The sequence below is a fragment of the Pelobates fuscus genome, chromosome 5 (assembly GCF_036172605.1).
Source record: "Pelobates fuscus isolate aPelFus1 chromosome 5, aPelFus1.pri, whole genome shotgun sequence".
Taxonomy (NCBI): Eukaryota; Metazoa; Chordata; class Amphibia; order Anura; family Pelobatidae; genus Pelobates; species Pelobates fuscus.
Window position 1 is genome coordinate 168,039,236 of NC_086321.1, and position 15,028 is coordinate 168,054,263.

The 15,028-nt window shown below is 42.0% G+C and overlaps 1 protein-coding gene across 1 annotated transcript in view; it reads right to left on the reverse strand.

The window, feature by feature from the left end:
- GRK3 (G protein-coupled receptor kinase 3) overlaps window positions 1-15,028 on the reverse strand; it is a 268,042-nt gene that overhangs the window by 180,107 nt on the left and 72,907 nt on the right. The gene's annotated exons all lie outside the window — the stretch shown is intronic.

The window sequence follows — 15,028 nt, forward strand, 5'->3', positions numbered from 1 at the left end:
GTGAAGGTAAGTTACAGCTTCCTGACAGCCCCCCTCCTACAGCCCATCCACTGGACAACCAGGGAGTGAGAGCCCCCCTCCCTGGCCAGCTAACAAGCAGGGAGGGGGGACGAAAAAATTAATTAAAAAAATAATAACATTAAAAAAATATATATTACAATAATAATAATTAAATAATAATAATTAATAAAATGCCCACCCCCACCAATGCTCTGCACTCACACACACTGCATTCATACACACACTCATACACACACTGCATTCATTATATACACACACTGCATTCATACACACACTGCATACATACATACACCCTGCACTCACACACACTGCATTCACACACTGCACTCATTATATACACACTGCACTCACACACTGCACTCATTATATACACACTGCACTCACATACTGCATTCATTATATACACACTGCATACACACTGCACTGCATTCATTATACACACACTGCACATACACACACTGCACTCCATTCATTATATACACACTGCATTCATACACACACTGCATACACACACAGCATTCATTATATACACACACACTGTAAATAAATATTCAGTTAATATAACTTTTTTAGGATCTAATTTTATTTAGAAATTTACCAGTAGCTGCTGCATTTTCCACCCTAGTCTTATACTCGAGTCAATAAGTTTTCCCAGTTTTTTGGGGTAAAATTAGGGGCCTCGGCTTATATTCGGGTCGGCTTATACTCGAGTATATACGGTAATCTAACGCATTCCCGTTTTCAGTATAAACACATTAACATGTGTCAGATTGATTTGATGGGACCACATAGCAGGCAAGAAATGAAAGTTACAATCATGTCATACCGATTGCAAAAGTAGATAACCCAGTGTATTCAAAACGGGGTACGCCCAGTCTTTTTAGTAGCCAAAATCCTGGCCAAAGTTAGTTTTCAGATTTGTTTTTCCTGCTACTTTTTTAGTAGCTACTTGGTCACAAACACTGGTCAAAGTTAGTGTTAATATTGGTTTGTGTGTGAAAAATGCAATAAACTAATTTGAACGCCAATTTTGGCCAGTGTTTGTGACTAAGTGGCTACTAAAAAAGACTGGACATACCCCATTTGCAATACCTTGGGTTGTCTACTATTGCAAATGGTATGCCTTCATGGGGGTTAATTTTCATTCCTGGGCTACCAAAAGGTCTCAAAGGCAACGTAACCAATCTGTCGAATTTCAATGTGAAAAAACTGAAACGTGAGCCTTATATTTGACTAACTTTTGAAAACACCATAAAGCTTGTACATGAAGGGTACTGTAATACTCAGGAGACTTCGCTGAATACAAATATTAGTGTTTCAAAACAGTAAAATGTATCACAACAATAGTCTGTGTAAGTGCCATTTGTGTGTGAAAAATGCAAAAAAATTCACTTTCACTGACGATATCATAATATATTTTACTGTTTTGTAACACTAATATTTGTGTTCAGCGAAGTCTTCCTAGTAAAACAGTACCCCCCATGTACAGGTTTTATGGTGTCTTGGAAAGTTACAGGGTTAAATATAGTGCCAGCAAATTAAATTCCCTGGACTTTCGGCCTGGGTTGTCAGGCAGGTTCCACAAATTGTAATTAATAAAATGACCTAATTATGTAAAATTATTATTTTATATATATATATATATATATATATATATAATTTTTTTTTATATATATACGTATATACTTATGTATAGATATATATATTTCGTTCTACGTGTATTTTGATATCAAGGACCTCGCGATCACATGGCCCAGGGTGCTCCCAGGTAAGTCCCCATACCGCTATCGCCAGCGTGGGATCGCCGGCGACCGGGTAAGTACCCTGGACAGCGGGGACGTGCTATACCGCCTGCCGGCGTTTAGAGCCGGTTCCCTAAGGACGGCATAGCACGCCCGCCGTCCTTAAGGGGTTAAAGATAACATGTTTGGACGTTTTTTTTTCAATCTGTTCTATGACTTTGCAGACTATGTATTGCTGCCAATTGCGGTCATTTTGAATACCTTTAACTTTAAGGTATAGGACATAAACAAAGCTCATGCTTCCTGTTCTTTATGTTAGTTATTAAAGTTCAAAAAGTATAAACATTATTTGGGACACTCCAAATAGTACAAATAAATAAATAAATATATATATATATATCTTAAGTGTATATTATCTATAACTATATTATTTTATTCACTACATATTGGGGGATCTGAATGAGTCATGTGATCGCGGTGTCATTGGCAGGATTGGCTGCAGGGAGACTGTAGTCCCCACAATCAGTTCTGGTGAGGAGATTAAGTATTTGCCCTGCTGGGAGGGCATGACTGTTCGGGTGTGCTATGCCACCCTAACAGCGTTAAAGCCATCCTTTTATAGGACGGCATAGCCGGCCTCAACATAAGGAAGGGGCTAAATTTGTAGTTAGTGTTTACAGCAAATGCCCATGCATCCAGCAGAGCACTTGTGAGGTCAGACACTGATATTGGACTTGAGGGCCATTCCAACGATGTTTGACAAGGTTGATATCAGAGTCAAAGTTCTGCCACACCAAAAAAAAAAAAAAAACAGCCCCATACCTTTATGACTCCTCCATCAAACAAACTGTTGGAACATTGCAGTTCAGACATCTAACAAAATCCAGACTTGCCCATCAGACTGCCAAACAGAGAAGCGTGATTCATCACTCCTCAGAACACGTTCCCATTGCTCTAGAGTCTAGTGATGGCGTGTTTTATACCATTCAATCCATCTCTTGGCATTGTATTTGGTCATGTGAGGCTTGCATGCAGCTGCTCGGCCATGGAAACCCATTCCATGAAGCTCCCAACGTGTGGTTTTTGTGCTGATATTATTGCCAGAGCTTATATGCACAGTGCACCTCAGCACTTGGTGACACCGCTCTGTGACTTTACGCGGTCTTCCGCTTGTGGCAGAGTTGCTGCTGATCCTAAACAAGGTGTGTCCCAATACAGTGAGGAGAAACCGGGGCACTCCTAGCACCACAGGAACTTAAGCACGCTGTGGTGGATATGCTGCTAGGAATTTTCTTTTAAGCACCTGCAGAAATAATTCACTACAGAAACCATGCAGTGCTCCTTCTTTCCAAATATAAGTATCTGCACAATTTATATAGGTCAGTTCACTTATTAATCTCTGCATTAGTTTGTACCTGCTTAGTCAGTTTCCAAAATCATGAATGGATATGACATCACATTGGGCATTCAGCAAAGACTTTAATTATGGTTAGCAGATCCACTATGTTTTCAGGGACATCACATACACTGGCGGAACTACCGTGGTTGCAGCTGTGACCGGGTCAGTGATTCCAGGGGGCCCGGACGCCCTGTAAACCCCTGCGACCGGGGTGCCCGCCAGCATTTTGGTCCTGCAACGACCGCGGAGAAAAACCACCAGGGCCGCATTGAAGGAGCGCATCGAGTGGCCCATGTTCTTGGGGCCACCTGATGGCAATTGATTTCCTGGGGCCGGGTCGGCACTGCAGCGCTTTAACAGCGCAACTGGGCCCCAGTGATGATGTCAGAGCTGGGACGAAGCAGTCACTTCCTCGCAGCCAACAGAGCGCTGTGCAGAAGGAGGAGGAATTCAGAGTGGGAGCTCTGACTCCCATCAGTATGAGGCAGTCACTGGACCCCAGGTAAGTCGCAACTTTTTTTTTTAAACAGTTTGTGTGTGTGAGAGAATGTCGCTATCAGTATATCTGTGTGTCTGTATGTACGTGTCACTGTGTGTATGTGTCTACATGTCTGCGTATATGTATGTGTGTCTGTATCTATTTGTATGTATATGTATGAGTGTCTGTATGTATGTGTGTGTGTATATATATGTCTGTGTCTACATTTATGTGTGTGTTTGTCTGCATGTGTGGGGGGGGCGGGGAAGTATGGGGAGGGGGGTAGATGTATGGATGGGGCCCAGGGCAATTTTTGCACCGGGCCCCCTGGTTTCTAGTTACGCCTCTGATCACAAACATATTGAAGTACAACACATGAAAAGGGTTTCCCTGTAGTATGTAGAATTCAGAAGAAGGTGTAGAAGATAAAGTAATTCGGTCATGAAGAATTCTGCATTATATGTACTCTGCAGGGCAGCCCTTTTCATGAATAGGAAAATTATAGGTGTCCCTGAAAACATGGTGGATATGGTAGCACTAGGTTTAAAGCATTCTATAAATACAACAGCCCTAGTATAAAGGTGCATCAAGGTTCTCCCATGCAGAGAGATGGGGAGTGTCAGATGAATGAGTATTGGGCATCTTGTAAGGATCTGTGAGAGTCTAAAGACTTCCATCGCCCAAGCTGCACCATTTGTGCACCATTGCTTATTCTATAGACTGGTTGCTTGGGCTAAGTATACTAATTAAGGCAAAGTCAAAACTCACTAATGAGCGTAGTTATATTCTGCTTCATACAGATTCTATGATATGCCACTTTAGACATTGGACTTAGACTCTACATAAAATGCATAGCGCAAATGTTTAAAGAGAGAAACTTGTTCATGGTCTGTCGCCCAGTAGCCAGAAGAAAACAATCAATTATCTGTAATCCAGAAACAATGTACAACTGCATTATTGTAATGCTGTCAATAGCAGCACTAGCTGGGATAGTTACCATCGTTTCATTTCACTGGATACCTATCCAAACAATTCCCATTAGCTGGCACAATATTTGCCCCAAGATTATACGCATTCTGTAAATTGAAAGCAGCTGTGCTGGCTTACATCTATGTTATTCAGTTCAAGTCACACTGTAATCATCACGAATGTGAATTAGCAAACATGCACTCGCTCATCACTGGGATCAGCCAAAAGGTCCTTTAAAATTAAAGTTTTGTTTACTCTTCTCTTTTCACAAAATAAAATTATGTTAAGGTATATGTGGTTTATTTAGTTTAATGCTATAAATCACTCTTCGGTTTGATTTATTTTATTTTGTTATATTAAAATATGGAAAAATAATAAAGTGGGTCACAAGTAAAGACTATCATTTGAAGAGCACCCTGACTTAAGTGGGAGCCTTTTTTTTTTTTTTAAACATCCAATTTACGTCCATTTGCATTAGGCTTTCACGCCATCATTTGTCATTCACTATTCATCATCTACTTTGCTCGTTGTCTTTGCCGTTCTCAGTCATGGTTATTCCCTCTCTACATGAGCAGGATTCACATGCTGTAATCTCTTTAACTAGTTTTAGTTTTATGACAACTTACATGCTGTGGCTGGCACACAGGGCATAGTATGTAAATAAGTTAACTCCTGCAGCAAAACACATATGGTGCCTATGCCATTATTGCACTACTAAATAAAATGGCAAGAGCACATGCGCTCAAGTGGAATTTCACTGTAGATGTCCGCACTTATGAAGATTCCTAAAGGAACACTCCAAGCTCATAGAGCACTTCAGCTTGCAGAATTGCTTTTAGTTTAAATTGTGCATGCAGGATTTTTTTTATAAAAGTGTTGATTTCTAGAGACATTGGCACTTTTATAAGACCCCATTGTCGCAACTTTCCCACCTCTCTCACTTTGAACTATACTTCCAAGCAGAAGTATGGGGCTGTGCAGATCTTTGCTCTTGCAATTTAGACATTTCTCAGTGAGCTTTAATACAGCTCATTGAGAATGTATGATTAGCCAGTTGCATGCATGGAGAATCCTCTGATTGTCCGTACAAGAATCCGTACAAAAGCAGACTTCAAACAGCATTATCCAAACAATAAAACAAACAGGCAGGTAGAAGTGTATTTACCAAGGAAGTACTGCTGATCCAATACAAGTCCCAGCACCTTCGATATTTTGGAACGGCTTCAAAGCATGTCTCACTACAAAACTCAGCCTGCCCTTTCAACAGACAAACTGGGTTGTGATTTAAATAGCTAACCAACAGGAAATCATTCCCTTACAACATATTAAAACACAATTACCGGTTGCCTGATATGTTGCCATGACAGTCTTTCTATGGTAGTAAGATACAAAACAAATTACATGGGGAATAAACTTGGAAAGCAAAAATTAGGACACACACACACTCTATTATGTGTATACATGTGTATGTATATGAATGTACATACACATACATACAATTTTATTTAAGTAAACACAAGAGTGAACACTCTTGTAACAACCAGGAGTGGCTATATAAAAATATATATATATATATATATATATATATATATATATATATATATATATATATGTTGTAAGGCCATGGGCCTGTATTTGTGGGAGGAGTTAGCGTTCCTATAAAACGCTACTCCTCTCTCCTTACCTTGCCGTGACGTACGCCGTTTACCCCTCCTCGTCCAGTCGGATATCCGGGTCACGACAGCACACTTCCGGTCCCATCATCCCTTGCTGCCTTCTCGCCAGCAAGCACCATCGGGAAAGTTCAAACGACTGTACGCCAGGTAATCGGCGGGAATAGCCTCGGCTCGGGCTATTCCCGCCGTTCGACACTTCCATTTCACCTATATTATCCATACATAATTACGGCACGTCAGCAATCCATTTGCTATTTCATCTCAAATCGGCTATTCCGCCGTTCGGCAATTTTATTACGATCTCATTTAAAAAATATATACAAATTCGTTCTCTGTTAAGTCTGTTTCCTCCGATAGCTATATTTTCATTGCGTTCTCAGGAAACTGACATCTGTCTGTTTCTGTACAAATAGATTTTTCTTCTTCTATGTAAATATGCTGCCTAAATATTGTTCTACTATTAGAAGTGTAAGTTGTATATATTTGCATACTCCGCAGGTTACACATTTTAATATAAGTCTGGGTTATACTTTTAGTGTGGGGTAAACTCGCCAGTAGGTACACGTATTACTGGGGGTATTTGACATGTGTTTTCCTGTCTCTCTAGAGTTAGTTCTGTTCCGTGTTTCTGCTTCAGTAGGTAGTGCCATTTATCTTCATGATTACTTTCATTCCTATGTCTTTCATAGACCTACAGGTATGTATTATGGGTTCTCAATCAGTCTGAGACTCCTGCAGCGTTCTATGTAGGCCGGGTTGCAGTAATCAATGGAACAGCTGAGGATTGCAGATACACAGTTCTCCTGTGTCAATTCACCTTATACATTTATTAAGATAATCAGCTCGGTGGAACAACAATTCTCCTATAAGATATTAAGCACGAGACGATATATTGATAATAAGTTAAGTATTACTTACGTTCCTTTTTCTATTATGTGCTACCTCAATTACAGGTCTCGCACGGCATTTCGCCACAGCCTGCGTGTAGCCCCACTAATCTTGGCGGTTATCAGGTACTAAACTATCTCGAGCCACGTCGCTATTTACTGCCTATACTAGGCCACGCTACACCAAAGGGTTATTAACATACGGGGGCTTGATTCTTGCCTTGCCTCGTCAGGCCACGGCTTCACTCTACTACTCGTTTTATCTACACTCTCTCACATTAGACGTTCTGTACTCCTTCAACATTCATTAACCTATTTCCTAACTAAACCTCTTTTTAGGCACCATAGTTTCTATAATCTCATTATGTTGGCCCTAAGCTACTTTCCTCAGTTCCTTCAGAACAATCAGGGCCGACGGGGTCACGCTTTACAATAAGTTCACAAAAAAAAAAAAAAAAAAATTAATTCTCTTTTTCTTCTCTCCTCTTTTCCTCCCCTCTTTATTATTACTCTTAAACTCCTCCCCTTTTCCCTCTCCCTCCTCCGGCTTTCCTACGTCATAGGTCTGTTACAGAATTTCCTCACTGAAACCCCGCTTGGGTTTTCGCTAGGTACGTTGCATTTGCCCTATTTATCAAGCCCCCGTGCAGGGTCAGAGAACTGGCTGTATAGGGCTAGGAGCTGGCCTTAATTGTACGATAGATGGTCCCGCGAGGCCAACTCCCCAATCTCAACACGGAGATTTCGCCCCTCGGGCCAAACCATAGGTAGAGCCTCGCATTCACCCGCCTATTGGGTTTATAGTCAGGGCCTCACCTGTCACGGCCACACGTTTTGAATCTTTTATCCGTCACCGAGAGGCCAACACCCCGCCACCACGCTAGTGGCTCAAGCCCCACGACCAAATCATAGATAGAGCCTCTCACCTGCCGCTTGGCAACTAGCAGGGCCTCACCTGTCACGGGGTAGAGAGCTTTTCGCTTCGGCACTAGTTAGACAGCCAGTTCTGATTATCCTTAATGTTACCTTTTTAACCAGGTTATTGCTGTTGTGTTGTCTTTTTTTTTTTGTTCCAGCATGTCTCAAGAAGCCGACACACGCGAAGAGTCGTCACCCCCTAGCACTCCCGCTAGGCCTATCACCCCTGTTAGAACTGGGACCCCAAGGGAATTCCAAGAACCTTCCACGCCAGGCTCTTTAAGATCCTGGACAGTCCCCAAAATATCGGCCGAATTACGCCGAAGGGGCATCCCTTTCCCAGCAACGGCAAGGAAAGCCGAACTTTTTAGGCTTCTCACTGCACATCCAGAAGATCCAGGGCTGGGTACCAGCTCACAGGGGAACAGCTCGGACATACAAGGGACACTAAATACCATCCTGTCGTCTCTACAGTCTATCAATGATAGGCTGACCAAATTGGAAAACACCAACTCAGCTGACACGGGCTCCTCTCCTGTTGCTTCAGTACAAGCACCCACTCCTGACTACTCACAGGGTAGGCCCCCGGCCTCTCCATTCTCCCCTGTTTCTACTACGCAAGTTATAACCCCAGCACACATGGTCCCTCCTGCCCTCTGTAAGGACATTCTAGATGGGAAAGATGTAAATCTGGTTTCCTTGCTGATTGCCTCCCAAGACGTTGTGGAGAACAGAGTGTACAGCTACGGAGATTTGGCTGTCGTTATGAAGGCTAGAGACCCAAGGCTCAATAAAAAACTTACCATACCAGAGTTTGTCCTAGCCTTCGGCATCTACAGGGACGTGTTGTGCTCTGTTTATCCACAACGTCGGGAGGAATTAGACTTGTATCTACACAAGGTGGTAGACCTAGGCCACAAGTACGGGGGATTCATGTTTTATGATTTCCACAAATCCGTGTCAGCAAAAGCAGCCACAACCTTGGCCCAGTTTAACAGCCGCACTGACTGGAGTCTCTTAGACACGGAACTCTTTTGCAGACATTTCGCGGGTTTAGTACCTCCGTCTTGTTCGGTCTGCTCTTCCACCTCTCATACCACCAACCTGTGCCCTTCAGAGGCTGACCCCTCCTATTCTGGTGTCGCAGGAGGAGCTAGCAAGACTGACCAGCGTAGTCTAAAAGATAAGCTTGGTCGTCCCATCGTCTATTTAGGCAAAGCCCAAATATGTAACAATTTTAATGCAGGGGCGTGTAGTTTTAGTGCCTGCAGATTACTACACATCTGTTCCGTATGCTTTAGGGCACATACTAAAACCATGTGCCCATCCAAACTGAATCCAAAGAAATGACTAACCGAGGTAAATACAAGTAACTTAGAATTCTACTTGAAGTCGCACCCGTCACCTGACTTGGTGGAATACTTGTTACTTGGGTTTTCGGAAGGATTTCACACCGGGTTAGTGTCACTCCCCGCAGGCACGTTAGAATGTCCAAACCTCCTATCAGCTAGAAACGATCCACAAACAGTGGATGAACTGGTCAGTAAAGAAATCCAAAAAGGCTTCATGATAGGCCCATTTTCCTCCCCCCCCTTCACCTCCTGGCGCACAAATCCAATAGGGATAGCCACCAGTAAATATTCCAATAAAAAACGTTTCATAATTGATCTGTCTGCTCCTCATTCATCTGTAAACCCAAGCCTTAACTCCCTCATACCGTCTACTGAATTCTCTCTTCACTATGCCACAGTGGATAATGCCATACAAGCAATCTTGAGGGCAGGTAAAGCCGCTTGGCTCAGTAAGACTGATATCTCCAATGCCTTTAAGTTGTTACCTATCCATCCTTCGTTGTGGCATGTTCACGGCATCAAGTGGAGAGAGAATTATTATTTCGCGACTAGGCTTACCTTCGGGGCTAAGAGCAGCCCTAAAATATTCAACACATTTGCGGAGACTCTCTGTTGGCTCCTCCTCAATGTCGTTAGGTGCCCCACGGTGATACATTACTTAGACGATTTTTTGTTGATAGAATACGGCAGCTGCACTCCGATCAGAGTAAAGAGCACTATAGCACTATTTACGACATTAGGCGTCCCTCTATCATTAGACAAAACAACAGAACCAACGACCAAACTCGACTTCCTAGGCATCACGCTGGATTCAGACACGATGCAGTCAAGTCTCCCTGAGGACAAGCTCGGGCGCATACGCAATGAGATAGACAGGTTTATGAGACAGGGTACTTACACTCGTAAAGACCTACAGTCTTTGTTAGGTTCCTTGAACTTTGCAATGCGCATAATTCCCCAGGGTAGGTCATTTATTTCCTGGTTGTTGTGTTTATTGCCAGGTCTGCCAGATGATCGTATCGGTCACCTAGATCCCCCGGCAATGGCAGACCTAGCCATGTGGAAAGAGTTTTTAGAACATTGGAATGGGTTCTCTATGTTCATCCCTCCTATCTCCGACCACTCACCAGTCTTTTGGACAGACGCAGCTGCCAATACCGGGTTTGCTGCAATATACAAAAACTCTTGGTTGAGAGATTGCTGGCCAGAGGAAACCCTCGGGTTACCCTCCTTTCACGAAACGTCGGCCTTATTTGAAATCTACCCGATAGTGGCGGCTGCCTTTACATGGGGTAAAGCCTGGTCAGGTATGGCCGTTAAATGTTACACGGATAACATGGGAGCCTGCGAAATAATCAATAAGGGCCGTTCATCTTCATTGGTCATTATGAAGTTAGTTCGCAGACTAACATGGTTGGCAGCCACATTTCAATTCTTTCTGCGTTGTGAACACATTCCTGGTTATTCTAACTCCGCTGCTGACGCTTTGTCCCGTTGTAAATTGCAGGAATTCTTCAGCCTCCACCCAACGGCCGACAAATACCCAACCCAAACCCCGAATTTCGACAGGTTAATCCTGGATTAGACCGGGTTTTGGCCCACAGTTATGAATTGGCTCAGGCTGCTTTATCTGTGAATACCAAGAGAACGTACAACAGAGCCATGACCGTCTTTCAAAAGTTTTCAGTAGATTTCGACTTAAAAGATTATTCTGTTCGTACCATGGTCACATTTGCTGCTTTTTGCCACCTTCAACTCAAACTCTCATACAATACAATTAAACTATACCTGTCAGGCATACAGCACCACGTCTTGACCGCCATTCCAAACTATACTCCATTCCTCAGTACTTACCCGATAAAAAACATATTAAAAGGCATAAATAAACTCGATCATCACACTAAAAACAAACGTCTACCCATAGATGGGGAGAAATTCCGGGCGTTATCTGACATACTGGACACACTACCATTCGAACCATCCACAAATATAGTTATAAAAACCTCAATGTACATAGCCTTTTACGGGTTCCTAAGGCCCAGTGAGTTCACAATAGCAACACAATCAAACCAGCCGTTATGCCTCGTTAAAGAGGATTTAATTAAGGTAAATGACCATTACGTTCTATCACTCCGACACTCAAAGACCAAACAGTCAGGCCATCCGGTTGGAATACCCTTGTACCCGACTGGGAATAACTGGTGTCCGGTTAAAGTCATAGACACATACTTGGGCCAGATCAAAGATAGTCCCAGCCACTCACCGCTTTTTACGCTGCTAGGTAATCCCCTTACTACGACCAAGTTTATGTTTCACATTCGTACTCTGTGCATTAAGTTAGGCTGGGACCCCTCATCCTATTCTGGACATTCATTTAGGATAGGGGCCGCGTCGGCCGCGTCCAGTACGAATACACCAGTTCATATAATCAAGAAACTAGGGCGTTGGGAATCAGCTATATACCACCGATATATACCTCATCCAGAGAAAGAATTAAGACAAGCATTTAAGAATCTTGTATCGTAATTGTGTGAAGAATAAAGTGTGTTTATCTGCAACCTTTTTGCCCTCTTTTTACAGGCCTACACCCTACGTCGGTTCCGGCACACCCCACCGACTTTAACATCAAATGGTATTTCACAGTCACTAATTAACCGACCACAAGTTGTAAGGCCATAGGCCTGTATTTGTGGGAGGAGTTAGCGTTCCTATAAAACGCTACTCCTCTCTCCTTACCTTGCCGTGACGTACGCTGTTTACCCCACCCACCGCACCCTCTCATATCCACACAATACCTTCGGGGGGGCCCTCTTTTTACAGGCCTACACCCTACGTCGGTTCCGGCACACCCCACCGACTTTAACATCAAATGGTATTTCACAGTCACTAATTAACCGACCACAAATATATATATAAATGAACATTAACACCTTAAGGACACAACTTCTGGAATAAAAGGGAATCATGACGGAATATTTCCATCATGTATCCTTAAGGGGTTAAAATCAAAAGGAGTGAAAAGGGGGGTCAGTCCACTAAACAGTGGGTTATGTCCCATTAGTACAATAACCCAAATAGTTCAGTTGATGTTAGATATCCGTCCAAGTCCAAATATATATGTGTAACAATAAACAGATAAAAGAAAAATATGGATAAAAATCAATTAAATCCTATCCACAATTTATCATAGTGTATCAGTTTGATAAATCCTTTTCTATCAGGACTCCTGCTATCATGAAAACAAGAGACCTAGATTATAGCTGAAGTGATATGGTATCCAACTTGGATTCCAGCTATAAATACAAGTTGATACGTATGTAGCAGGTCAATAAGGAAATGCAAGAGGTCATTGGTGTCCAGTAGATCTATAATGACACAAACAGGGCCATAGTGTTCTCTGTTTAACTTTAAAAATATAAAATCAGATTAACTCACAAAAAGTACAGGACATAGAAGTTTGGGATCGGAATCCAACCCTTGTCAGCTGCGGTCCCACTCTGTACTCCCTCCTGTTAGCAGGCTTGGAGGGAGATCAGTGGGTATGACAGGTCTCCGCTTGCTGTGTGAGCTGACGTGCGTTCCAGGATCGGCAGTGGAACGCCCGACAGCTACCATCGTAAAACAGGTAGGTCGCTAAATGAGGATATATACTGATCAGCCACATGTATTCCCCGAACATAGAAGAGCGCACCAGAGCAGGTAATTCCTCAAATCTATGTTCAGGGGAAATTTCCCCGAACATAGATTAGAGGGGTTCCCTGCTCTAGTGCGTTCGTTTATGTTCAGGAAAGTAGCGAGATAGGGAGTCTAGCCTTATGATATTCCCCCCAAAAAATTGAGATTAGGCATTTTACAGTATGAGGGAGGCAAGGCTATGGGAAGCAGGTAAACTACATATAGAATATGTGGTAAAATAATCTTTGCAGCATTTATCCTGCCAGCCCACGTTATTGTACACATTTCCATCTAAGTCTGCCTTGCACTGTTGAAGGAGTGGAATGTGATTATGTTTAAAGTTGGTGTGTACGGAATTGGTTAGGTTTATTCCCAAGTATGTTATACGAGAGGTTTTCCACTGAAACTTATGTTGGTCTTTAAGATATAATACTAATATTTGACAGAGATTGATTGTCATTGCGTGGGTCTTCATTTGGTTTAGTTCGTAATATGACAGTCTGTAAACAACAAGATTCGGTATTCGGTGATCTTTTTGGATTTCCATCTATAAGTAATTCAAGTAATTGTATGTGTGTGGTTTGTTTGTTTTTTTTAAACACCCAAAACTAATTTTAATTTAAAAAAATAAATAATAAAATATTGAAACAAATTGTCTCTGCTACTTATTCCATTTTCTTATCCACAAGGCCGTGGATGGTTGAGGAATCATAAATAATGTACATAGTAGATTCACAATACACCTTATCCCACTCCTACAGCCAAACTATTATGCCACAACAGAGCCTAGTGACATTTCCTGTTTATTATAGATTTATTGTCCAATGGATTTCTGATAATGTTAAAGGATCACTATAGGGTCAGGAACACAAACATGTATTCCTGACCTTATAGTGATAAAACCACCATCTAGCCCCCTTGGGCCCCTCATGCCTCCATAAATATAGCAAAATCTTACTGTATTCAAGCCTGAAGCTGTAACTCTGCATGCCGTTTGCCTCAGAAAAACAAGCTGTCTGCTGACATCATCAGAAGTGGTAGTCTGATCCAATCACAGTGCTTCTCCATAGGATTGGCTGAGACTGACATTGAAGCAATGAATCTCTATGAAGAAAGTTCAGTGTCTGCATGCAGAGGGAGGAGATACTGAATGTTTGGATGCATTTTAGGCAGCCATGACCCAGGAAGGATCTCTAACAGCTATCTGAGGAGTGGCCACTGAAGTTCTCACTAGGCTGTAATGTAAACACTGCATTTTGTCTGAAAAGACAGTGTTTACACCAAAAAAGCCTGAAGGTAATGATTCTACTCACCAGAACAAATTCAACTAGCTGTAGTTGTTTTGGTGACTATAGTGTCCCTTTAATACTGTGTATTCTGTTAGGCTATTGAATTATTCAGTAGTAAGACTCCAGATCTGTTCAACTTAATCTAGAATCTTCTCTGAATGGACCCAGTGAAGGACAAATCATATGCAGGTATGATAAATCTTCAAAATTACCCTACTTTGTAATAAAATTAGCAAATCTAATACAGACACCTAAATACCTATATAGCTGAATTTTCAATTTTGGAAATAAATATTCCACTTTGCATTAAAACTGCCTTTTGTGAATAACCAAACTATTTTTTTGTTTGTTTTTCTATCAACCATAACAGGTGGAAGCATCATCAGGTTGCTTTTGTTTAACAACAACTCCATAATGCAACTGAGAATTGTAGCATTCTCAGATCAACAACAGCCAGAGAATAGAAATAAGTTATAAAAGTGATTTGTTCTCATAGTTGAGTTACTATGTAACTAGTATAGCATTGAGGCTTCAACACTACAACAGTCAAACAAAGCCAAGGACCTCATATACACCATGCATTTATCACTAAGCAATCACACCAGCTGGCACCATCGATCTC